Source organism: Tamandua tetradactyla, chromosome 7, assembly GCF_023851605.1.
Source record: "Tamandua tetradactyla isolate mTamTet1 chromosome 7, mTamTet1.pri, whole genome shotgun sequence".
Taxonomy (NCBI): Eukaryota; Metazoa; Chordata; class Mammalia; order Pilosa; family Myrmecophagidae; genus Tamandua; species Tamandua tetradactyla.
In genome coordinates this window covers 122,331,586-122,359,112 of record NC_135333.1, presented here as the reverse complement: position 1 = coordinate 122,359,112, position 27,527 = coordinate 122,331,586, and the positions used below count along the sequence as shown (strand labels likewise).

General features: G+C 36.1%; 1 pseudogene; it reads right to left on the bottom strand.

Moving 5' to 3' along the window:
• Positions 1 to 23,479: 23,479 nt before the first annotated feature.
• Positions 23,480 to 24,940, bottom strand: LOC143642492 (cyclin-G1 pseudogene; annotated as a pseudogene).
• Positions 24,941 to 27,527: the final 2,587 nt, after the last annotated feature.

Here is a 27,527-nt window from a genome sequence, read left to right as displayed (position 1 = left end):
TTTTCCCAACCTTTCACTTTCAACCTATGTTTATCTTTGGGTCTAAGATGTGTTTCCTGTAGACAGCATATAGAAGGATACTGTTTTTAAATCCATTCTGCCAGTCTATGTCTTTTGATTGGGGAATTCAGTCCATTAACATTTAGTGTTATTACTGTTTGGGTAATACTTTCCTCTACCATTTTGCCTTTTGTATTATATACATCATATCTGATTTTACTTCTTTCTACACTCTTCTCCATACCTCTCTCTTCTGTCTTTTCGTATCTGACTCTAGTGCTCCCTTTAGCATTTCTTGCAGAGCTGGTCTCTTGGTCACAAATTCTCTCAGTGACTTTTTGTCTGAAAATGTTTTAATTTCTCCCTCATTTTTGCAGGACAATTTTGCTGGATATAGAATCTTGGTTGGCAGTTTTTCTCTTTTAGTAATTTAAATATATCATCCCACTGTCTTCTAGCTTCCACGGTTTCTGCTGAGAAATCTGCACATAGTCTTATTGGGTTTCCCTTGTATGTGATGGATTGTTTTTCTCTTTCTGCTTTCAAGATCCTCTCTTTCTCTTTGACCTCTGACATTGTAACTAGTAAGTGTCTTGGAGAACGCCTATTTGGGTCTATTCTCTTTGGGGTGCGCTGCACTTCTTGGATCTGTAATTTTAGGTCTTTCATAAGAGTTGGGAAATTTTCAGTGATAATTTCTTCCATTAGTTTTTCTCCTCCTTTCCCCTTCTTTTCTCCTTCTGGGACACCCACAACACGTATATTTGCGCGCTTCATATTGTCCTTGAGTTCCCTGATACCCTGTTCAAATTTTTCCATTCTTTTCCCTATAGTTTTTGTTTCTTTTTGGAATTCAGATGTTCCATCCTCCAATTCACTAATTCTAGCTTCTGTCTCTTTAAATCTACCATTGTAGGTATCCATTGTTTTTTACATCTTTTCTACTTTGTCCTTCACTCCCATAAGTTCTGTGATTTGTTTTTTCAGTTTTTCTATTTCTTCTTTTTGTTCAGCCCATGTCTTCTTCATGTCCTCCCTCAATTTATTGATTTGGTTTTTGAAGAGGTTTTCCATTTGTGTTCGTATATTCAGCATTAGTTGTCTCAGCTCCTGTATCTCATTTGAATTATTGGTTTGTTCCTTTGACTGGGCCATATCTTCAATTTTCAGAGTGTGATCCGTTATCTTCTGCTGACGTCTCGGCATTTAATCAGATTTCCCTGGGTGTGGGACCCAGCAGGTTGAAAGATTTTTCTTTGAAATCTCTGGGCTCTGTTTTTCTTATCCTGCCCAGTAGGTGGCGCTCGTGGCGGTCATCTTTCTGCGAGCCCCACCAGTAAAAGATGCTGTGGCTCCTTTAACTTTGAAAAACTCTCACTGTAGGGGAGGGTCGCCAGCTGAAGCAGCTTGGGGAAGTGCCAATCCGAATATCCCAGCCGGCCCGGGATTCCACGCGTGGGGAGGATTGCTGGCCTCTGTGGCTTGGGGGAGCACCTGTCCAAATTTCCCAGCCAGCCCGGGGCACCATGCGTGGCGGGGGGGTGCCGGACGCCACAGCTTGGGGGATCTCCGATCCAATTCTCCCAGCTGGTCCGGGGGGCCGCGCGTGGTGGGGGTGCCAGCTGCTGTGGCTTGAGGGGATTGCCTGTCCAATTCTCCCAGCTGACCCGGGAAGGAGGGAGGGAGGGACTCCGGCCGCCTGCCTCCCTGGCCCGGGGAAACACGCGCCCCTTGGTAATCTCACCGCAGCGGGTTCTCCCAGCCAGTCAGTCGTTCCAGCATGGGGTATGCTGTCTTCTTGGTCTCTGTCATGGCTCCGGGAGATGTTCTGTACCGTTTCTACTTCCCTAGTAGCTGTTCTGGAGGAGGAACTAAGACCCGCGCATCTTACTAAGCCGCCATCTTCTCTGGAAGTCCAGTCAGCCATTCTTGAAAGAAGGTATCCTCTTGTTGATGCTTTAATTTGGATATTTTCACAGCCTTAGAATTGTAACTTGGAGCTTAATAAATCCCCTTTGTAAAAGTCAATCCATTTCTGGTATCTTTAGCAAACCAAAACACTGTTATTGACTCCTCAATATAAATTTTGTACCTTTGTAGTAATTCATGCAATAACTTATTTCTATTTGTAGTGTTATCAATGATATATATGACATAAAAAAATCCCTTTCAACCAAATTCAGTTACAATACAGTACTATTATTTATAATCCCAAAAATGAACTACCATCACCTCTGTTCTTTCCCAGACATATAAGTTCAATCTTGTAAACATACTGTATATTAGGTTACTGCTCCTCCTTCTCTAGCTTCTGCTTATCCCTAAGTATGTTTTAAAACTGTGAGTTTACATATTCTAGTTAGTTCATGTTAATAAAATCTTACAGTAGCTGTCCTTTTGTGTCTGACTTATTTCACTCTGCATTATGTCCTCAAGATTCGTCCATTTTGTGGCATGTTTCAGGGCCTCATTACTTCTTTCTTTAAAGGAATTTTAATAAATTGTTATTGAGATATATGTTCACATACAATATAATCATCCAAAGTATACAGTTAGCAGCTCACAGTAACATCATATAGTTGTGCATTCATCATTACTTGCTACTTTTTTTTTTCATGGTCATGTACTCGGAATTGCACCCGAATCTCCAGTACCCTGCCTGCTGACCACTGTGGTCCACCCTGTTACTTCTTATTGCTGCATAATATTTATCATACGGGAACCTTACTGCATTTTGTTTATTCACACATCTGTTAATGACACTTGGATTGTTTCTGTCTTTTGGCAATTGTGCATAGTTCTGCTATGAACATTAATGTACAAATACCTGTTTATGTCCCTGCTTTCAGAACTTATGGGCATATGTTGAGTAGCAGTATATGCCGTGTCATAGGGCACTCAATATTTAGTTTTTGAAGGAACTGCCAAACTGTCTTCCATAGCAGCGGTACCATTCCCACCCACAGTGAACAAGTGTTCCTATTTCTCTACACCCTTTCCAATGTTTGTAATTTCTTACTTGATTAATAGTGGCCATTCTTGGGTGTGAAATGATATCTCATTGTGGTTTTGATATGCATTTTCCTAATAGCTAATGAAGATGAACATCTCTTCATGTACTTTTTTAGACATTTGTATTTCCTTTTTGGAAAAACGTCTATTCATGTCTTGCCCATGTTTTTTAGTTGGGTTGTTTGTCTTTTTATAGTTGAGTTGTAGGATTTCTTTATATATTTTGAATATCAAACCGTTTTCAGATATGTGGTTTCCAAATATTTTCCCCTATTGTGTCAGTTGCCTTTTCACCCTTTTGTCAAAGTCCTTTGAAGCACTTCTGTATTTGAGTTTGAGGAGTTCCCATTTATATGGTTTTACATTTGTTGCTTGTGCTCTGGGTATAAAGTCTAAGAAAATACATCCTATTCACTGGATCTTGAAGATGTTTCCCTATACTTTCTTTTAGGAGTTTCATGATACCCAGTTATTATATTTAGGTCTCTGGTTCATTTTGAGTTAGTTTTTGAATAGGGTGTGTGACAGGGGTCCTGTTTCATTCTTTTGGTTATGGGTGTCCAGTTTTCCCAACACCATGTGTTGAAGAGACTGTTCTGTTGTGAATTGTCTTTTGTGTTCCTTTAATATATTTGTTTTTCAGAATGCCAGTCTTTGCTTTATTGAGCTTTAAAACAATTCTTTAAATCAGGGAGTTTTAGCTTTCCAAATATTCTCTTCTTTTTCAGAGCTTGTTTTGCTGTTCTAGTTCTTTTCCATTTCCATATGAATTTTAAATCAGTTTGTCAATACCTAGAAAAATGCCTACCAGCATTTTTATTGATATTGCATTAAATTCATAAACCAATTAGGGGAGAATTAAGAAGGCTTAATATTGAATCTTCTGATAGAGAACAAGAAATATCTCTGCCTTTATTTTGGTCTTTAATTTCTCTCAGCAATATCAACATGGTTTTCAATATATAGGTCTTTCTCTTGTCAGATTTACCTCCAAGTATTTAACATATTTTATGTTATTGTAAATGTCGTTTTTTATAATAATATTCATATCTTGTTTATTACTAGTATTTTCAATATAAGATTTTCTTTGTGTATTGATTTTATAACCTGCTAAGTTACTAAATTTGTTTATTTGTTCTAGAACCTTTTTTGTATATACCATTGGATATTTTACCTTGATCCTTTCATCTGTGAATAGAGACAATTTTATTTCTTCCTTTTCAGTTTAAATGTCTTTTATTCCTTTTTCTTGCCTGATTGCATTTGCTAGAATCTCTAGCACAATGTTGAAATAGAACTGGTCAGAAGAGACATCCTTGTCTTGTTCCTTACCTTAGGGAGAAAGGATTCAGTATGTCTTCTTTAAATATAATCTTAGTTGCAGGTTTTCATAGATGCTGTTTATCGAGATGAGGCAGTTCTTTTCTATTCCTAGTTTGTTCAAAACTTTTATCAGGAATGGATGTTGTATTTTATCAAATATTTTCCTACATCTATTCAGATAGCCATAGTTTTTCTTTTGTTAATATGGTGAATTATCGTGAAGACTTTTCAATGTTAAATCAATGTTGTATTTCTGTGATAAACCGTACTGGGTCATGAAACATCATCATTATATTTATATATAGGCTTATCAGAAATGGTGGATATGCTTTTTATTTGAAACACTGTTTGATATATTTTCACAATGAACACATGACTTTTATAATAATGATTTACAAAAAAAAAAAAAGTTAAAAACAGGCATTTGCTCCTTAGCAGGAAACAGTGCTGTTTCTGAAGAACCTAAGCTCTTCTTGTAAGTAGTGCCATCTAATGGTCAAACAAATTACTAGTCTGATGTTGGACAAAGCAAATACAGGGAATACAGAAGTACAACAGGGATATGGCAAAGAGGGCGATAGTGCTTTGGGACTACAGTATTTTGGGATTATATACCATTGCCATTTATTGAAATAGTACGGTTCAAAATTACTGAAATATGAATCCACCAGTTTACTCACATTTGTGGTGTATCACATACCAGCATTTGAGTCCTAATTAATGGAGGAAATAATAATTTGCATTCATGTAGAATTTTTTCATCTTCAAAACATTTTTCTAGGACTGCATTTTTCCCCTCACAATAATTTGTGAGTTGAGCACTTCATAGATAATGAAATTGTGGTCAGAGAGGGCATGACTGGCCAAAAGTCATCTATATGATTATTGACAGGGCAAGACTCAGAAACCAGGGCTCCACGTTCTCAGACTGGCATTCCTTTCCTGGTATTTCTGCTATAGTTGAGGGCAGAGATATGCATCCTCAATTTTGTATTTAAATGTTTTATTAAGAATCATGATCTGTTTTCTCTGCCATTTCAGGAGTTTTTTCTTAAAAACTTTTTTCAATTGTAAAATAAACATATATACATAACAAACAAAGAAAAAAAGCAATGATTTTTAAAGCACACTTCAACAGGTAGTAACAGAACAGATCCCAGAGTTTGTCATGGGTTACCATCCCACCACTTCACATTTTTCCTTCTCGTTGCTCCAAAACACTGGAGGCTGGAAGGAATATTAATATAGTGATTCAGTAACCATACCCTTTTTTAAAACCCCCCTTTTCTCTATTATACCTCCTCCTTCTCCTTTAATCCTTTTCCTAATGTATAGGTATCTTTGGGCAATGCCCATTCTGACTTTTTCATGTTGAGAAGGGATGTCCACACTGAAGGATAGGGGGATGAAATTAATTGATAAACTTGGAGATGCTGATCCCTCTGTCCAGGATTTATCTAATCTAGGAGCCCTCTAGGAATTATATGTCCCAGGAAGGCAAACTTAGTGCATGAAACCTTTAGAGAGTCTCAGTTTCAACCCTAGATGGTCTTAAGAGTCAACAGGAGTGACGTTGGTTGGGGTTTTGCAAACCATGGCAATTAGTACTATCTAACTGAAGCTTGGTTAATAGTCTCTTACAAAATAGACTAATGACTCTATTTGATCTTTCTTAGCCACTGATGCATTACACATCTTTTACCTCTTTTTTTCAGGAAGGCTGTTGTCAATCCCACTGTGACAGGACCAGATTCATCCTGGGGAGTCACTCCTCATGTCATCAGGGAGACTTTTACCCCTGTGTGTCATATTCCATGTAGGGGGGAGGATAATGATTTTCCTTGAAGGGAAGAGAGAGGCCACATCTGAGCAACAAAAAAGGTTTCCTGGAAACCACTCTTAGGCCTCATTAGAGGTAGCCTTAGCATCACCACTACAAAAATAAATATCATAAAGACAAGCCTCAAAATCAAGGCTTGGCCTGTTTTATTGTGAGTCTCCAATGGTTGAGAAGGTACCTGGGATTTCCCACTGGGAATTTATAATGTTAAACTATTTTAAAAATATATACATATATATGTGTTTTCCCATTAGACCCTTAAGAGACTCGACCAATACTCTTTAATTATCAGCCCACCATAGTCTAGAATGAATCCTGGTATTATATTAAGTTATACAGAAGTACGTGGCTTCATTCCCATTATGGATTCCAGGAGCTTGGGTTGTTTAAATGACCTATCCAGGTAGGTTGATTTAGATTATGTGTTACAGAGAGTTTAGGTTATAGACATAATAAATCTCTCTTTTATTTACCTTAGACCCAGCCAGATTGGCTTCATTTTAAACTCTAGTTGAGGCCTAATCTCTTTTTGGTTACTTTAACTGTCATTGTATATAGCTATTCTAAGTTTCAGGCTTAAGCACTCCATTTCTGGGTCTTAGGTATCACAGCGTTGTTCAAAGTTCCAGGGAACTATCAACTGATACACATATAGCTCAGTGTCTCAGACTCTAGAAATGCATCTACAACTTCAGCTAAATGTGGTTGCTTAGGGGCTTGCAATCTAGGCTACCATTTTCTGATAAGTATTTTCCGAGGACGACCTTAGCATATTTGTTCTTTTGTTTCTGGCTTATTTTGCACAATGCTTTGTCCCCAAAGTTTCTTCAGTTCGTTGTGTACCTCTTGACATCCTTCCTTTTTGCAGGTGCACCGTATTCCATAATATAAATGTATCATCATTCACCATTGTGCTTCTCAGCCATTGTGTTCTTCAGCTCTCTTTATCTACTGGGCACCATGGATAATGTCCAAAATAAACAAACCGTGTATATAGCATCCTCGCTCGGCTTTATAATTAGCTGCACTCGTAATTTTAGATCATTTTCATTGGTCCATAATGACAAAGAACTGGCAAACACAAAGTCACCAACTATCAAATCAAAACTACCTCTTATCACTTGTCCTCCCAACGTCAATTATTTGTGCCTGTTAGTGCTGTGGTACTGTTGATGTCTTCTTGTTAACTATTGGTCATATCATGCATTTTTAGTTTTCCCCCTATATACCTCTGCTATTGACTCTTGGTCCACTATCAAAACATTGAAATAGTTCATGTGAGAACTTATTTATAATTGTTGATTTAATTAGGGGAATACATGGAACTATACATCCCCTTTCAATCATATTCAACTTCATAGGCAATGTTACTTAAAACCCTCTAATTAGTCACCATCATTTCTATCCTTTCCCTTGCATGTATTTTCAACCTCTTGGGCTTTTCCTCCATCTCTAGCTTCTGTGTATCTCTAGGTCTTCCATATTCCTCATGAACTCTGAGATTTCCTTTACCAGAGTCATAACAGCAAAAATCATATAGTATCTGTCCTTCTGTGTCTGACTTATTTCACTCATGAGTCAGTATTATGTCATAATTCACTCAGTATTATGTCCTCAAGGTTCATCCATGGTGTCATATGCTTTGGGACTTAATTTCATCTTACTGCTGTATAATGTTCCATAATTTGTATTTACCACATTTTGTTTATCCACTCATCTGTTGATGGGAAGTTGGGTTGTTTCCATCTTTTGCAATCATGAATAGTGCCGCCATGAACATTAGTTTGCAAATGTCTGTTCATGTCACTGTCCTCAGCTCTACAGGATATATACCAAGTATTGGTATTTCCTGGTTATAGAGGAACTCAATGTTAAGTTTTCTGAGAGATCATCAAACCCTCTTCCACAGTGGTTGTACCATTATACATTCCCACCGACATGAAGTGTTCCAATTTCTCCACATCCTCTTCGCCATCTGTAGTTTTGTTTGTTTAATAGCAGCCATTCCTATTGGTGTGAGGTGATATCTCTTTGTCATCTTCATTTGTATTTCTCCTATAACTAATGAAAATGAGCATCTTCTTTTTAGACTTTTTATTTTGAACCTTCTGTATTTGCTCTTCAGAAAAGTTTCTACTCATATGTTTGGTCCATTTTATAGTCGGGTTGTTTGTTCTTTTGTTGTTGAGCTGTATAATTTCTTTATATTCACAGGGTATCAAGCCTTTACTGATATGTGGTTTCCAAATATTTTCTCCCATTGAGTTTGTGGCCTCTTCACCTTTTTACAAAATCCTTTGAGGCACAGAAGCTCTTGATCTTAAGGAGTTCCCGTTTATCTATATTTTCTTTTGTTGCATGTGCTTGAGGTGTAAAACTTAAGAAACTACCTCCTATTACTAAATCTTGAAAATGTTCCCCAGAACTTTCTTTTAGAAGTTTTATGGTACTGGCTCTTGCATTTTGGTCTTTAATCCATTTTGAATTAATTTTTGTATAGGGTGTACAGTAGGGTCCTCTTTCATTCTTTGGCTGTTGATATCCAATTCTCCTATGCCCATTTATTGAAAAGAATATTCTGTCCAAGTTCAGTGGATTCAGTGGCCTTGTCTAAGACTGTAGATTTGATGGTCTATCTCTGCACTCAATTAAATTCCATTGGTCAGCAATTCTTTGTGCCAATACCATAAGGTTTTGACCACTGTGGCTTTATAGTAAGCTTTAAAGTCAGGAAGTGACAGTCCTCCCACTTTGCTCTTATTTTTTAGGATATCTTTATCTACTCAGAATGTCTTTCCCTTCCATGAATTTTTTTTTTCACATGGGCAGGCACCGGGAATTGAACCCGGGTCCTCTGGCATCGCAGGCAAGCATCCCTGCCTGCTGAGCCACCGTGCCCACCCTCTTCCATGAAATTTCTTCCAAGTCTTCCAAGTCTTCAAAGAGATTGTTTGGGTTTTGATTGTTATTCCATCGAATATGTAAATCAGTTTGGGTAGAATTGACATTAGCAACATTCAACTTTCCTATCCATGAGCATGGAATGTCTTTCCATCTGTTTCAGTCATTTTTAATTTCTTTTAGCAATTTTTTTTTGGTAATTTTCTGTGTACAGGTCCTTGACATCCCTGGTTATGCTTATTCCTAGATACCTGATTCTTTTTGTCACTATTTTGAATGGGTTTTTTCTTTGTCTTCTAAGGTGGGTCATTACTGGTTTTTGCACATTAATCTTATATACTGCCACTTTGCTGAATTTGTGTATTAGCTCAAATGGTTTTGTCATAGATTTCTCAGGGTTTTATATTATAGGATCATGTTATGGGCAAATAAGGAAACTTTTAGTTCCTTTTCTATTTAGATGCCTTTTATTTCTTTCTCTGCTCTAATTGCCCCCCTATTACTTCTAGTACAATGTTGAATAATTGTGGTGACAATGGATAAACGTCTTATTGTGACCTCTAAGAGCTTGCCTTACTTTGAGACTTACTGCAAGGCAGAAATGAAAACCCAAAGCTGTTTATCACCCTAGAGGAACAGCTTGACACGTTGCCTGATTATTGTTCTCACCACAGAAACCAGCCTAGCCCATGCTTGTGCAATTGCCTGTATCACAAGGTATCAAATAAACATCTAGTGACCATTTTGTTTGATTGGGAAAATGTGCAGATCTGACTGGGAGGCCTGGCTACTCTCTGAGATGGGACTGTATTTTCATAAACATATTTTTGTCAAGGAAGTTTCTCTTGAGACCTAGCCAGTCTCATTAGAAACACTTGGGCTTGGTCATGTAAATCAATTGGACTATAGCTAAAGTTATACTATATAAAATGCCCACAAACAGCTAGACTTTGGAATTCCTTTTGCCTCCAAGAGAAGGATGCTTCACTTGGGAATTTCCCAGTTGGACTCTGAGTGCTTTCTTTAGGATTCCCCAACTGTATTATTCAGATGTTGGTGCTGCCTCATCTGGTGATGTAACTACCTTCTTTCCTTTCCTTCTTTCTGTTTTGTTATGCTATTAATAAAATTGTATTAAATTTTACTATTAAAATTTCTCTTGTCCACAAATCCAAGCTTCTAAATTAAATGGCCACAGATAGCACATTGCCTTTTGTGCAACAACATCTTGTCTCATTCCTGATTTTAAGGGTGCTAATGCTTTCAGTCCCTCACTGTTAAGTATAATTCTGGCCATGGGTTTTTCATATATGCCCATTATGATATTGCAAAAGTTTCCTTCAATTTCTGCCTTTGGAAGGGTTTTTATCAGGAAAGGATGCTGGATTTTGTGAATGCTTTTACAGCATCAATTGAGATGATCATGTGATTTTTCCTTTTTGATTAGTTAATGTGCTATACTATGTTGATTGATTTACTTATATTGAATTGTACTGCATTCCTAGTACAAACCCCACTTGGTCATAATGTATAATTCTTTTAATGTGTGGTTGGATTCATTTTGCTAGTATTTTGTTCTGATTTTTCATTTATGTTCATTAGTGAGACTGGTCTATTGTTTTACTTTATTATTGCATCTTTATCCAGTTTTGTTATTAGAGTGATGTTAGCTTCATAAAATGAGTTAGGTCACATTCTTCCTTCCTCAATTGTTTTGGAAGAGCTTGGGCAGGATTAATGTTAGCTCTTTTTGGAATGTTTGATAATATTCCCAAGTAAAGCTGTCTGGTCCTGGGCTTTTCTTCATGGGAAGATTTTTGATGACTGATTGAGTCTCTCAACTTGTAATTGACTTGATGAGATCTTCTATTTTTTCTTGAGTCAATATAGGTTTTACTTGTGTTTCTAGGAATTTGTCCATTTCATCTAAATGTCTAATTTGTAGACATATAGTTGCTCATAATATTCTCTTATGATTTTGTTTATTTGCACCTTCACTTTCTCTCTCTCTTTTCTTTGCTAGTCTAGTTAGGGATCCATCAATTTTACTGATTTTCTCAAAGAACCAATTTTTGGTTTTGTTGATTCTTTCTATGGTTTTATTGTTCTCCAGTTTGTTTTTCTTTGCTTTAATCTTTGTTATTTCTCTTCTTTTACTTGCTTTGGGGTTAGTTTGCTGTTTACTCTCTAAATTCTCCAGGTGAGCACTTAAGTCCCCAGGTTTTGCTCATTCTTGTTTTTTTTAAAATATAGGCTTTCAGTGCAAAGAAATTCCCTTTCAATTCTCCCTCTGCTGCATCCCATAAGGTTTCTTTCTTTGTATGCTGCATGGCAGGATCACATTTCATTATTTTTCCATGTGAGTATCCTGCTATTGCAGTACCATTTGTTGAATTTTTTTTTTTTGGTAGGAAATATATGGACAGGAATTGAAGCTGGTCTCTCACATGGCAGGTGGGAATTCTACCACTGAACCACACTTGCACCCCTATGCATCCCATAAGTTTTGATATGTTATATTCTCATTATCATTCATCTCCAGATATTTACTGATTTCTCTAGTAATTTCTTCCTTGACCCACTGATTATTTAGGAGTATGTTAATTTCCATATATTTGTGAAACTCTGGTTCTTTGGTAATTTTTAATTCCCATCTTTATTCCACTGTGGCCAGAGAAGATACTTTGGATAATTTCAATCCTATTAAATTTATAAAGGCTCAGTTTGTGTACCAGCATATGATCTATCCTGGGAATGTTCCATGTGTGCTAGAGGGAATGTACACTACTGGTGTTTTGGGGCATATGACCTATATAGTCTATTAGGTCTAATTCATTTATCACATTGAGTTCTCTATTTCTTCATTGATCCTCTGTTTGGTTGTTCTATCTATAGTGGAGGGTGGTGTATTGAAGTCTTCCACTATTACTGGTGAACCATCTATAGTTTCCTTTAGTTTTACTAATGTTAGCCTCGTGTAATTTGGAGCTCCTTGATTGGGAGCATAAACATTCATGCTTGTTATTTCCTCTTGTTGAATTGTTTCTTTTATTGATATGTAGTATCCTTCTTTGTCTCTTATGATGTCTTTATATTTAAAGTCTACTTTATCTGATTTTAGTATATTTACTCCTGCTGTCTTTTTAAAATATATATTTTTATTGGCAAATCTTCATCCACATGCAGTCAAAACATGGTATGCAATCAGTGACTCACAATATCATCACACAGTTGTGTATTCATCACCATGATCATTTTTAGAACACTTACATCATTCCAGAAAAAGAAATAAAAAGAAAAAGAAAAAACTAATACATTCCATACCCCATATCCCTCTCTCTCATTGACCACTAGTATTTCAATCTATTCAATTTATTTTACCCCTTCCCCCAATATTTATTTATTTTTATCCACTGTTTTAGTCATCTGTCCATGCCATTGATAAAAGGAGCACAATCACGCAGTCACACTGTAAAAGTTGTATCATTATACAATCATCTTCAAGAATCAAGGCTACTGGAACACAGCTCAACAGTTTCAGGTACTTCCCTTCAGCCTCACCAATACTTCATAATTTAAAAAGGTATATCCATTAATGCATAAGAATAACCTCCAGGATAACCTCTCACCCCTGTTTGAAAACTCTCACCCACTGAAACTTTATTTTGTCTTATTTTTCTCTTCTCCATTTTGCTCAAGTAGGCTTTCTCAATCCCACAATGCAAGTCCCAGTGAATCCTAGAAGTCTGTCCCACTCTGCCAGGGAGATTTATACCCCTGGGTGTTGGGTCCCATGTAGGGGGGAGGGTAGTGAATTCATCTGCCAAGTTGGCTTAGAGAGAGAGGCCACATCTGGGCAACAAAAGAGGTTCTTTGGGAGTGACTCAGGCATAACTATAGGTAGGTTTAGTCTATCCTTTTCAAGAATAAAGTTTCATAGTGGCAAATCCCAAGATTGAGGGCTCAGCCTATTGATTTGGTTGCAAGAATATAAAAAATTCTCCAAATGGGGAAGTTGAATATTTCCTCCTTTCTCTCCAGTCCCCCAAGGGGAATATGCAAATACTTATTTATTCACTGCCCAAATTACTCAAGGATATATTGGGGCATTACACTAACTTGGACAAACCAACAAGATCTCATGCCATATTCAAGATTCCATGTACTTATGGTGTTCAGTTAATTTGACCACACAAATTAAATTGGTAATGTGCTACCCAAAATATAAATTTTGCCCCAAATAAACACCTCTCCTTTTGGTCTCACACAGAAGTTGGAATTTTAAAATATGGACAAATCATCTTTTCCTCTACATAATGATCTACCCCAGTTCTATCCAGATCAGCTTTATTCTTATCTCTAATCAAAGTTTGATCCCTTTTTCAACTTTTTAAACAGTTCCTGTATGGGGTACTGCTGGCTTTCATAGCTTCAGATCTCTAACTCTAAGTCTCAGGTGTCACATAAATACCCAAAATTTCTGGGGATGACCCTATTATATACAAATAGCTCAGTATCTCAGAATTTAGAAATATCAGTTGCAACTCCTGAACACATGTGGTTGCTGTAAGAGCTTACAATACAGGACCCTTTAAATAGGCTCCAACCTGATAACCCATGCTCTCACCTTCAGTTTCACTGAGTTTTTATTTTATATTAGTTCATATGAGTGAGGCATGATAATATTTGTGTTTTTGTTTCTGACATTTCATTCAACATGCAGTGCTTAAGGTTCATTCATCTAGTTCCATGCCTCACAACTTCTTTACTTCTTGTGGCCAGACCACTCAGTAGTCCATTGTATGCGTACATCACAGTTTCTCCTTCCATTTCTCAGTGATAGTACCTTTGGATCACCTCCATCTATTGTGAATAGTGAATACTGCTGCTTAAAACTCCAGTGTGCAAATGTCTATTCATGTACCCACACTCAGTTCACCCAGGTATATACTGAGCAAAGTGTTTGTAGAACAACTACACCACTAGCCTCCTGTGGCACCACCATGCTGCCCTCCAAGAGGCTGCACCTCTCAGTTTCTCTACCAGCAGTGAATAGGTACATCTTTCTCTGCATTTTCCCCAGCACTTGTTTCTCTCTGTTGATTTTTAAACAGTTTTATTTGCATGTAATAAAATCCAACCTAAGTAAATAGACATGCCTTCACTACCATCATCTGTATGAAAACATTTCCTTTTCTTCCACAAATAATCCATACCCCTCCCCCATGCCCCTGGCCAGTTGGCATTTAGTTTTGGCATAATGCCTTGGTTACATTAATAGGAGCATATTGCAATGTTACTGTTGTCTATGGACCCTAGCTTGCATTGATTGTACTTTTTCTTATATACCATTCATTTCCAATGGATGTTGGAATGTTGACATTCCTTTATTCTCCTGCATGCAAAAATGTTCTTTTTATTTGTACCTTTAATACATTTAATCACCATCATCATCCACTCTAGGCATTCCAAAGTTATACCATCTCAATCTTTATCTTCTATCTTTTGGAAAGATAGAGGGAAAAGCTGAATCATACTCACATTCATCTTCATTCAGTGTACTTGTATTATAGTGCTACAATCAGGTAGCATTGTGCTATCCATTTCTGAATTTTTACAATCAGTCTTATTGCACAATCTGTATTCATTCAGCACCAAATGTCCAATCTCTATCTTATTTCTTCTACTATAACCTGTGCTCTTAACTTCAATTCTCAAAGTTTGCTCATTAATGTTAGTTCATAATAGTGAGACCATACAGTATTTGTCCTTTTATTTCAGGCTAATTTCACTCAACATAATATCCTCAAGGTTCACCCACACTGTTACATGCCTCATGACTTTATTCTGTTTTACAGCTGTGTGATACTCCACCATATGTATATACCACAGCTTGTTTAGCCACTCATCTGTTGATGGACATTTGGGCTATTTTCATCTCATGGCAAACATAAGTAATGATGCTATAAACATCACTGTGAAAATGTCCATTTGAGTCCTTGCCTTCAGTTCTTCTAATAGTATTGTTGGACCATATGGCAATTCTATACTTAGCTTCCTGAAGAACTGCCAAACTGTCTTCCAGAGTGGTTGTATCATTTTACATTCCCACCAACATTGGATAAGTGTGCCTTTCTTTCCAAATCCTCTCAAGCACTTGTTGTTTTCTCTCTCTCTCTCTCTCTCTCTCTTTGATAATGACCATTCTAATGGGTGTGAGATGATATTTCATTGTGGTTTTGATTTGCATTTTCCTAATAGCCAGTGAACTTGAGCATCTTTTCATGTGCCTTTTAGCCATTTGTATTTCCTCTTCTGAGAAGTGTCTTTTCATGTTTTTTGCCCATTTGTAAGTTGGGTTTTTGTCTTTTTGTTGTTGAGTTGGAGAATCTCTTTATATGTTCTGGATACTAAACTCTTATCTGATATGTTTCCAGGTATTTTCTCCCATTTTGTAGGCTGTCTTTTCACTTTCCTTACAAAGTTCTTTGATGCACAAAAGTGTTTAATTTTGAGGAGATCCCATTGATCTATTTTTTTCTATGCTTGTGCTTTATTTTTAAGGTCTAGGAAACTACCTCCTATTAAAAGATTCATAAGATATTTCCATACATTTTCTTTTAAAAGTTTTATGGCCTTAGCTCTAATGTCTAGGTCTTTGATCCATTTTGAGTTAATATTTTATAGGATGTGAGATATGGGTCCCCTTTCCTTTTTCTGCATATGGATATCCAGTTCTCCAAACACCATTTATTGAAGAGCCTGCTCTGTCCCAGGTGGGTTGGCTTAACTGCTTTTTCAAAAATCAATTGTTCATAGATGAGAGGGTCTATTTCTGAATACTCAATTCAATTCCACTGGTACTATGCTGTTTTGGCCACTGTAGATTTGTAACATGGCTTAAGGTCAGGTGGTGTGAGACCTCCCATTTCTTTTTTTTTTTCCCAAGGTATTTTTAGCTATTGGGGCACCCTGACCTTCCAAATAAATTTGGTTATTGTTTTTTGTATTTCTGCAAAGTAAGTTTTTAGGATTTTAATTGGTATTTCATTGAATCTATAAATCAATTTAGGTAGAATTGACATCTTAACTATATTTAGTCTTCCAACACATGGACATGGTATGCTATTCCATTCATTTTGGTCTTCCATGGTTTATTTTAACAAATTTCTTGTAGTTTTCTGTCTATAGGTCTTTTGTATCCTTAGTTAAATTTATTCCTAAATATTTGATTCTTTTGATTGCTATCAAAATGGAATTTTTTCCCCTTGATTTCCTCCTCAGATTGTTGATCATTAATGTATAGAAATATTACTGATCTTGTACCCTGCCATTTTGCAATAGATTTTTTGGGGGCTTTTGACATGTAGTGTCATGTCATCTACAAAGAGTGAGAGTTTTACTTCTTCCTTTCCAATTTGAATGCCCTTTCTGTTGTTGTTGTCAAATCGCTCTGGCTAGAACTTCCAGTACAATGTTGAATAACACTGGTGACAGTAGGCATCTTGGCTTCCTGATCTTAGAGGAAAAGGTTTCAGTTTTTCCCCATTGAAGATGATGTTAGCTGTGGGTTTTTCATATATTCCCTTTATCATGTTGAGGAAGTTCCCTTCTATTCCTATCCTTTGAATTGTTTTCACCAAGAAAGGATGTTGAATTTTGTCAAATGTCTTTTCTGCATCAATCAAGATGATTGTGTTCTTTTTTCTGCTTTAATTTGTTGATACGGTATATTACTTTAATTGATTTTCTAATGTTAAACCAGCCTTGCATACCTGGAATAAATCCCACTTGGTCATACAGTATAATTCTTTTAATGGGCTTCTAGATTCGATTTGCAAATATTTTGTTGAGGATTTTTCCATTCATATTCATTGTAGAGATTGGTCTGTAATTTTCTTTTCTTGCAGTATCTTTGTCCAGCTTTGGTATTAGGGTGATATTGGCATCAGAGGATCTGTTAGATAACTTTCCCTCCTCTTCAGTTTTTTTGAAGAGTTTGAGCAGGATTGGTACAATTCTTTTTTGCATGCTTGATCAAATTCATATGTTAATCCATCTAGTCCTGGACATTTCTTTTTTGGGAGTTTCCAGATGACTGATTCAATCTCTTGACTTGTGATTGTTTTGTTGAGGTCATTTATTTCTTCTCAAGTCAATGTTGGTTGTTCTTGCCTTTTTAGGAAGCTGTCCACTTGATTTATGTTGTCTAATTTATTAGCATATAGTTGCTCTAGTATCCTCTCATTACTTCCTTTATTTCTGCAGGGTCAGTGGTTATGTCTCCTCTTCCATTTCAGATTTCATTTATTTGTATCCCCTCTCTCTCTTCCTTTCTCTCTTGTAAACCTAGCTAAGGATCCATTGATTTTATTGATTTTCTCAAAGAGCCAACTTCTGATTTTGTTGATTGTTTTCATGTTCTCAATTTCATTTTTTTCTGCTATAATCTTCATAATTTCTTCCCTTTTCATTTACTTTGGGGTTATTTTACTGTTCTTTCTCTTGTTCTTCTAAGTGATCAGTTAATTCCTTGATTTTTGCTCTTTCTTCTTGTTTAATACAGACATTTAAAGCAATAATTTTCTCTCTCAGAACTGTCTTTGCTAAATCCCACAAATTTGGTATGTCATATTTTCATTTGTCTTCAGCTATTTACTGATTTCTCTTGTAATTTCATCCTTATTCTCTGGTTGTTTAAGAGTGTTTTGTTGAGCCCCCATATATTTAAATTTTCTGGCCCTCTGCCTGTTATGGAATTCCAACATCATTCCAGTATGATCTGAGAAAGGGTTTTGTATGATTTCAATCTTCTTAAATTTATTGAGACTTGCTTTGTGGCCTATCCTTGAGAATGATTCCTAAGCACTTGAGAAAAATGTGTATTCAGATCTTGTGGGGTGTAATGCTATGCAAATGTCAGTTAAGTTTAGTACATTTATCATATTAACTCAAAATCACTGATTCCTTATTGATCTTCTGTCTAGATCTTCTGTCCATTGGTGAGAATGGAGAATTGAAGTCTCCAACTATAATGGTAGAGGTATCTACTCCTCCCTTCAGTGTCGTCAGTGTTTGCTTCATGTATTTTGGAGCACTCTGACTCGGCACATATACATTTATGAGTATTTAAGATGTATTTATCTTCTTGTTAAATTGTTCCTTTTATTAATACATAGTATCCTTCTTTGTCTCTTTTAATTGTTTTAAATTTGAATTCTAATTTAGTAGATATTAGTATACTACTCCTGCTCTTTTCTGATTGTTGTTTGCATGAAATATCTTTTCCCAAATGTTCACTTTCAACATACTTTTGGGTTGGGTCTAAAGTAAATCTCCTGTAGACAGCATATAGATAGTCCTGTTTTTTAATCCATTCTTCTAGTCTATGTCTTGATTGGGGAGCTTAATCCATTAACATTTAATGGTATTACTGTAAAGGCAGTACTTTCTTCTATCATTTTGTCTTTTGGATTTTATATGTCATAGCTGTTTTTTCCCCTCTTTTTAACTGTCCTGATAGTCCTCATTTTTGCCCTTTCCCTCAGACCTCTTTTTTTCTGCCTTTTCCTATTTGTCTGTAGTGCTCCCTTTAATATTTCTCACAGGGCTCATCTCAATCACAAATTCTCTCAGTGATTGTTCGAAAGTATTTTAATCTATCCCTCTTTTTTTTTTGTATGCTCTATGGTGGGGGTCACATTTCATTCTTTTTCCCTGTGACTTTCCCACTATTGCAGCACTATTTGTTGAATTTTGTGTGTGTGTGTGTGTTTTGGGGAGAGGGAGTGTATAAGGTGGGAATCAAAGCGAGGTCTCCCACATGGCAGGCCAGAGCTCTAACACTGAACTACCTTTGCACCCCTCCTCCTCATTTTTTTGGCAGGGGTACATGGTCTGGGGATTGAACCTGGCTCTCCCATATGGAAGGCATGCATTCTACCACTGAACCACCTATGTACCCCCTCCCCCTCATTTTTGAAGGACAATTTTGCTGGGTATAGAATTTTTGGTTGGCAGTTTTTCTCTTAGAGTATTAAATATGCTATACCACTCCCTTCTCACCTCTATGGTTTCTGCGGAGAAATCCACACATAGTCTCATTGAGCTTCCTTTGTATGTGATGGATTGCTTTTCTCTGGCTGCTTTCAAAATTCTCTCTCTGTCTTTCAATTTGATAATCTGATTAGTGTCTTGGAGTATGTCTGTTTGGATCTATTCTGTTTTGGGTATGCTGTACTTGGATCTGTAATTTTATGTCTTTCATAAGAGATGGGAAATTTTCAGTGATTGTTTCCTCCATTAGTCTTTCTCTTTTCTCCATTCTGTTCTTCTGGTGCACCCACAGCAAGTTTATTTGCATGCTTCATGTTGTCATTCAGTTCCCTGAGGTCCTGCTTATATTTTCCAATTCTTTACCCTATATATATATTTTTGTGTGTCTGATTTCAGATGTCAAGTCCTCTATTTAACTAATCCTTTCTTCTTTCTCTTCAAATATATTGTTGTAGGCTTCCAGTTATTTTTTGCATCTCTTCTATTGTGCCTTTCATTCCCATAAATTCTGTGATTTGTTTTTTCAAGGTTTCCAGTTCTTTTTTTGTTTGTCCAATGTCTTTATATCCTCCCTCAACTCATTCAGTTTGTTTTTTGATGAGATTTTCCATGTTCATTCAAACATCCTGAATTAATTACTTCAACTTCTGTATCTCTTTAGATGTGTTGGTTTGTTCCTTTGACTGACCATTTTTTCTTTTTTCCTAGAATGGCTCATTATTTTTTACTGGTGTCTAGGCATTTGAGTTCCTTAATTAGTTTATTCTGGAGGTCGTTTTCACTCTTTTACCTAGGATTTTCTTGTTGAATGGCTTTGTTCTTTGTCTGTTCTTTGACATTCACTTTACTTGTTCTAGACCTCTAGCATAGGTTTTGTTTAATGGATCAGAATTTTTCAATTCTTGTTTTACTGTTTCTTGCTCTGCCTATATGGAGGCTTTTGTTTTCAAGGAGATTCTCCTCAGATATTATAGACCCCAGTCAGATTTTATCAGACCAGACAGGCACTTCATTAACAAGGAAAAAGTAGCCAGCATCAGTTTGCCCTGAGGGTGAGACCCATCAGCTTGTCAGGCTTTCCTAGGAAGCCTCTAGACTCTGTGCTTTTCCTATCCTGCCTAGCATGTGGCACTTATCTGCCCATGGCATTCCACCAGCTTAAAGTGATGTGGTGCCTTTATTTCAGCAGACTCTCCCTGCCAGGGGTATGGTTGAGACAGAGATGAGGTAGTACGATGCTTCTGATTATTTCTGCTTTCCAGTTCCTGGAGGGCCTGAATTCCTTGAAGGAGGGATTCCACTTGAGCTGGACTCCACCAGCCTTTCTTGGATAAGATACACCCTTTAAGGAATTAACTCCTTTCACCTGACTATTTACTTTGTCTCTCAGACAAGCTTAATTCCACCCTTGCCTGGGGCAGTGCTGGAGCCTGAAAGTTCTTCCAGTTCTATCTAATGAGCTGCTTAAGGAGTGAAAAAAGGCAAAAAGTCTTTTCAGAGCTTTATCCCTGCTCCTCAGGTTTGTAAATCAAGAGCTTGAGTTGTTACATGGCTCTATGTATCTTCCAGGCTCTATGTGCCCCCCTTTCTTGAGGTCCAGCCTTTTTGCAGTATTTTGTGCTTTCAAACTCAAAAAGCTTCTGTTTTTTCCAACCAGCCCTGCTCCCTCTCTACTGGGGCAAAAACTCCTGGTTCTTTAGTGCTTATTCCAGGTTTACTGTGCTGGGGGCCTCTTTCCAGTAGTCAGAATTTGTTAGTTAATTCCAAAATTGGACCTTGCTTGAGATAAGCCCTTGCTGCTAGTAAAGTTTGCTTCCTTTTCCCTGGGGAACCAGCATGCTATGCCCATGGGTGAGGGTTGGCTTGGGTGATGTGCCAGTTTGAATGGATTATGTGCCCTAGAAAAGTCATGGTTTAATCCTGATCCATTTTCTGGAGGCAGCCATTTCTTTTAATCCCTATTCAGTGCTATAGGTTGGAAAATTGATCAGATTATCTTCACAGAGTTATGACATGACACTCAATTGTGGATATTAACCTTTGATTAGAGGGAGATGTTACTCCATCCATTCCAGATGGGTCTTGATTAGTTTACTGAAATCTTTTAAAAGAGGAAACATTTTTGAAAGAGCCATGAGAGCCAAGAGAACCACGAGAGCCATGAGAACTTATGCAGCCAGAGACCTTTGTAGATGAAGAAAGAAAACACCCCTGGGAGTGCTTCATGAGACAAGAAGCCTGGAAAGAAAGCTAGAAGACTTCACCATGTGCCCTTAAAACTAAGAGAGAAACCTTGAACTTCATTGGCTTTTCTTGAGTGAAGGTGCTCTCTTGTTGGTGCCTTAATTTGGACATTTTCACAACCTTACAACTGTAAACTTGCAACTTAATAAATTCCCCCTTTTAAAAGCCATTCTATTTCTGGTATATCACATTCTGGCTGCTTGCAAACTGGAGCAGGGGACTTACAGTTCTCTGTAATCAGCCATTCCACCTGGTCCAGACTGGTGTACACTGTATGTCTGGTCACTGATATTCTGCCAGCAGTTATTCTGTTCCATTCCTGGCTATTTACTAGCTGCTCTGGAGGATGAACTAAATTCCACACCTCACTATGCTGCCATCTTGCTCTGCCTCTTACTCCTACTTTCTTTTTGTTACAGCTTAAATAGAACACCTTTTCCAGCCCTTCACTTTCAATCTAATTGTGTCCTTGGGTCTAAGATGTGTCTCTCTTTTTTTTTTGCATTTCAGTAATTTTATTGAAAGGTATATCCTTTAGTACCAAACATAATAATAGTTTTTTAGGTTACTTCTGCCAACTCAAAATTAACACTGATGTATTCAAAATATTGAAATGTGCCAGCCCTTTGGGAAAACTGAGAAGTTATCCACCAACATAGTTTACAAAAGTTAGGTATGACTTTTTAAATATTACTGTAGTTCTTTGGTTTATTGTTCAGTGTATATTTATTTATTTACAACATGATGTCAAATGTAAATATGAATTGGTTAAAGCTATTCTGGATGGACTCAGAATATACATGTGCACTGAGTGACTGTTTAACAACTGATTTTAATATTATACACCTTACATTCACATGGAAAATCCTGAATATTAACTATTTTAAGCATGCCTATTCACTTCTTTGTTTTGGCATAGTATGGGCATTACTGAAAGTACACGCTTCCCTTTAAACTAAATTAGAAAATGACAATTTTATGAAAACAGTCTTTAGTAAAAACTTATGGAGTGTTAATTTAAGCCTGAACTTGATTTGGTGGGGTAAAGCAAGTTTTTGGAGTGATTCTTTTGTTCCAAGAGAGACTAAGTTTGTTGATGGGACTAGACTGAGGCAGATTTTATATAAAAATGTATATCATGGATATAAACATCACCTGTGTTCTAGAAAAAATATTAACAATAATTCAATGAATATGCCAGGTTTACCAGGTCTGTATTTTTGCTTTATATAAAATGCCCTCAAATTTAAATGTAATTGCCATGTAGTAGTAAATCCACATCTCTGGAATTTCCATCACTTGGCATTATGAGTACCAAGAAACTTAATACTCCCTCAAATAATGTTATGCCTGATAAGTGCACGTGGAAGTTGGTTTTGATGTACACCTCACAATTTAAAAAACACACTTAAGATGACTTATAAGTAGGTTACCACTTTCAACCTCCTAAATTGATCCAATATAGAAATCTGGATCAGTGTTAGAAATGAGGATTCACAGTTTATCTTCCCAGGCTTGTCATTAGTTTCTTATATTTGCTGTTAGCTGATTTGTGAGCTTCACAGATGAATTCAAATCTAATCATAATTCTACTATAGCATAATATTAAGCAGGCAGTTTTCCCACATCTGAGAACATCAATGTTAATCTAGTTGTGATGTTTTGAGACTTCACAGCTTAAATCCCTTATAGCACTAATGAATCCATAGCTCAGGGTTGTGGAAAAAGGCTTCAGAGAAGAGATATTGTTGCTGTAATAATCCTATATAAACAAACAAAAACCAAGTTACCAAAAATCTGCCAAATATAAATATTACTGGTATTAAAATGAATTTCAATATTTCAGTTTCATAACTGTGTCACATGTAGATATGTTAAAAAAAGTTACACTTTGTTCTGAGTAGTAAAAGATATATCACCACTATGAGTTAAGTAATTTGGATGGCAAGGATGTATATCACATATGCAGAGTCCAGTTTACATTCTTTATGAATATAATTACAGCTAGTCCAACTGCTATAGCAGTGGTATATAACCTTAGTGTTGAAACATACTGACAGTTTCCAAATATTAAATATGGAGATCATCTGCCATATTCAGGTTCATGTTGATTTTGCTAATAAGCTAACAGTTTCACTTAGTCCATCTGTGTTTCATACTTTTGGTCCTATTGCCCAGCTCAGGCTTGTGTAACATTAAATGATGTATACTATAAACCAGAGCCTGGGTCTACATACAGCAAACTATTGTGCAATTTAAAAATACTGTTCTATCTAATGCTACTTTTAACATTTAGATTATTAAGAATACTGTTTCCTAAGATGATAATTTAATAAAATAGTTAATGTATGTATCAGAGGATGGATAATTTGTTACTCTTAGGGTTGTGTACCTTGAATGTAGTAAATGCCATAAAATATTAGTTAGTAGATTTTCCCTTTGCTACTTCAACTCCATTTTTAAATATTTTTAAACAATAATTTAGATTTTGTTCTTTGATTGTAGAAGAAAATTATAAAACTTTCTTAATAAAAGTTTCTCTATATGTAGAATAACTATGACCCAAATTTACCAATTAAGGAACCATTTCAGGAATTATTGGAAGGTGGGTGATTGATTCTGTAGGAACTATGCTTCAGTTGCCGTGCAGTACGTCCAGAAACAATCCATTTCAACTTCTGAACATTTGGTTTAGAACACTTGTTTGATGAATATTCAGCTAAACACTTGGATACAAGCTCTTGCCAGAAGATCAAATCTCTGCCATTTATCTTGGAATGTTTCTGAAGACATTCTACTCCTTCTGTTAATTCTATACACTTCTGTGCTTGGATCTCCAATGCAATGATAGACAATGCTAACACAGAAGGCTTTGCTTTAGAAAATATGATTCTGCAGTGGCATGCCTTAAGTTGAGCTTCTAGTCTTTCAAAATTAAGATTATTTCTCCTTCCACATGGCATGTCCTCTTGAACGAGTGAATAATAGAGCTGCAGAAATTGAAAGGCAGTAGTAGCTTTGACTTTCCAACACACCTTTTCCAATACAATCTTTTCCATTCTCATCAAGTCTGAAACTGTGAACCTATACTGGCTTATACGGATCAATTCAGTTGCCAGTGGGACATTTCTTTCCTCTTCAATTGATTTTACGGCCAAATAAAAGCAGCTCAGTCCAACACATCCAAGGTGCTTGGGCTGAACCTTCATTTTGGACAGGAATCTGTCCAGTAGATTCACTGCTAGAGAAAATGTCTCTGTATCAAAGCCAAAGAACTGAGTTAAACTTAGAAGATCTTTTACTTCAAAGTCCCTTAGCCTTGCAGTCATTCTGAGGCCATTATCATGTGCAGACTCAATTAGTCTCAAGCCACAGACCTTTGGCTGACATCTAGACTCCTGTTCCAAAAGGGCATTCAGCTGGTGTAGCAGTTTCTGAGTGTCAGTTGTTGTCAGGACCTCTATCATCTCCATCGTAATAGCGGCTCCTCAGCGGTAACCACCCTCCCCGGGCCTGCTCGCACCTCACCGCCCAATATTAGATGTGAGAGGCCTATGAGCCGTGGGGACTCGAGGGCACGAGGGGAGAGGCCCGGGGAGGGGAAGCCGTCCTCAGCGGAGGTCCCTGCAGCGCCGCCGAGATGAAACCACCCGCCGCCTGGGTCGGCTCGGAGAAGGAGCTAAGATGTGTCTCTTGTAAACAGCATAAAGATAGGCTATATTTAATAATCCATTCTGCTAGTCTGTATCTTTTAATTGGTGAGGTTCAAAATTATTACTGTTAATGCAGTTTCAATTTAGATTTTATTTGTCAGGAATATATTATTTTCCTTCTCTCTCCTTTTATCCTTTAAATTACTGTTACTGGTTGTGTTAGTTTGAAAGAAGCTGGAATGCAATATTCTAGAACTGGAAAGGCTTTTAAAAAGGGGAAATTAATAAGTTAGAAGTTTATAATTCACAGCATATAAGAATGTCCAAAGTAAGGCATCCAGGGAGAGATACCTTAACTCAAGGAAGGCCAGTGGGTCAGGAACAGCTCTGTCTGCTGGGATGTCACATGGTTGGCATATGCTGGTCCCTTGCTTCTGAGCTCAGTTGCTTTAAGCTTCTGCTCCTATGGGGACTCCTCACTGTGCTTCTCTGGGGCTGACTTTCACCTCTTGGCTTCCCTTGGCTTTCTCCAGGTTTGGGCTGAACATCTCATGGTGATGTCTGCTGGGCTCCAAGCATCTCCAAACATGTGTGTCTCTGTTCTCCAAGCATCTACTTCTGCTCTCTGTTAGCTCTGAGGCTTCCATCATTCTGTCTCTCCAAAATGTTTCCTCTTTTAAAGGATTCCAGCCAAACCTATTAAGATCCACATTGAATGGGTGGAGTCATATCTCCAACTATTAAAAAGTTAACACCCACAATTGGACATTAGATTAACTGTGTAGATAATCTAATAAAAAATTTCCAACCTATGTTATTGAATCAGGATTAAAAGAAGCATGTGTAAAATCTTTAAATAAAAAAGTAGCATTTAAATAAATAAAAAAGTAGCATTTAGTTTAAAAACTGTAACTTATTCTGTAAATTAAAAAATTCCTCACATTTTTTAGCAAATGTCTTTTCTTCCTCCATTATTTTATAGATCTCTAGCTCTTCTTCACTTCATAAATATGATTATTGAAAGAAAGTATACAGGTTCAAAAGCTTTTTAAATTTGTTTCTGATTATAATGTAGTTTAAATTAAAACTATAGGTGAAATGAATACAGAAGGTAATAAAAAGTTAAAAAAATGGATTTTATTTGTTATTTGTCATATATTTGTCAAAATGTTATGTTTTATTTGTCATTATGAATTACAAACCCTAAATGAGTAAATAAAGTAATAGAAAGTTAAAGGAAATAAATTTTATCATTTATAGTAATTTTTAATTATAAGTTCTAAATAATTGTCTGTCACAAAATATTGTAAAAAGTTATAAAAAGGAGTTTATGAAAATATATTCTGTCTGTCATAATCAGTACTAACTAAGATTGAATTGGTCTGTTCATCATACATTTCAAAAAAAGGAAAGCTTTTGTGCTATGCTGAGTATTCATACAAAAATAAAGTTAAGTTTTTTCTGTCTTCTATTAACATGAATTGTTAGTATGCTGTTAATATGAAGTATTTTAACAAACAATTTTTTAATCATCCAAACAGTGTGTCTAAAATATTTTACATAAAAATAATATCCTTATTAATGTTTATGCTTGCATTATCTTTTATTTCAAAAGAAAAGTCTTCTCACTGTTAGGAAAAAACTGTTACAAATAATTTGTTCTTTCATCTTATATATATGAGGTGCTAAGGCACTAAAATAACTTAACCCATTGCATAAAAAGTATTTGAAGTATATTAGAATGATTAAGAATTTTTCTATTTTGTTATTAATTAAACGTTAAGTAAAATATTCATATTTTTGAACATTGTATAAATTCCTAAAAATTTAACAATATTCTCACTATCAATGTTATATCATGATACTAGTCTACATAATGTTAAGCAATGGTATAATGTTATTAATTATGATTTTTATTATTTTAAGAAGGCTACAGATAATAAAAATAGCCAAATCATCAGTTGCACTGCTTTGCACTAATACTTCTCTAAAAATATATGTGCTCAACTTTAAAAGAAAAGTTAAGCAAATATGTACATTATATTTTATCTATTAAAAACATAACTCTGGTAAATGTGTAAAAATGTAATAGAACAAAACCTCTGCTATAATTTCTTAATATTAAACAACTAACATTTTTATTTCTAAAAAAACTTCATTTAAAAATACTTATAAAGATTTAAGCTCAGAATGTAAGCATTAACTAATGTCATTAAATTCTGAGGTATTTTACTCTTTGTACAGCCCTCAAACTCCAATTAAAAATGTAATAAAACCAATATAATTAAAATCAAGATAAATCAATATACAAGGTAAAAAAAATATTGTCTGTATTTTAAAGCTTTGACTTGTGTGAGATAAAAGAAAAATGTTTCTTTTGTCCAAAATTTGCACTATCTCATTTAATCTATCTAGTAAACTAAACAACTTAATTCGATTTTAATGTAAAACTTGGAATAAAGAACAAAATCTTAATGTTTTGTACAAGTTAATGTTTT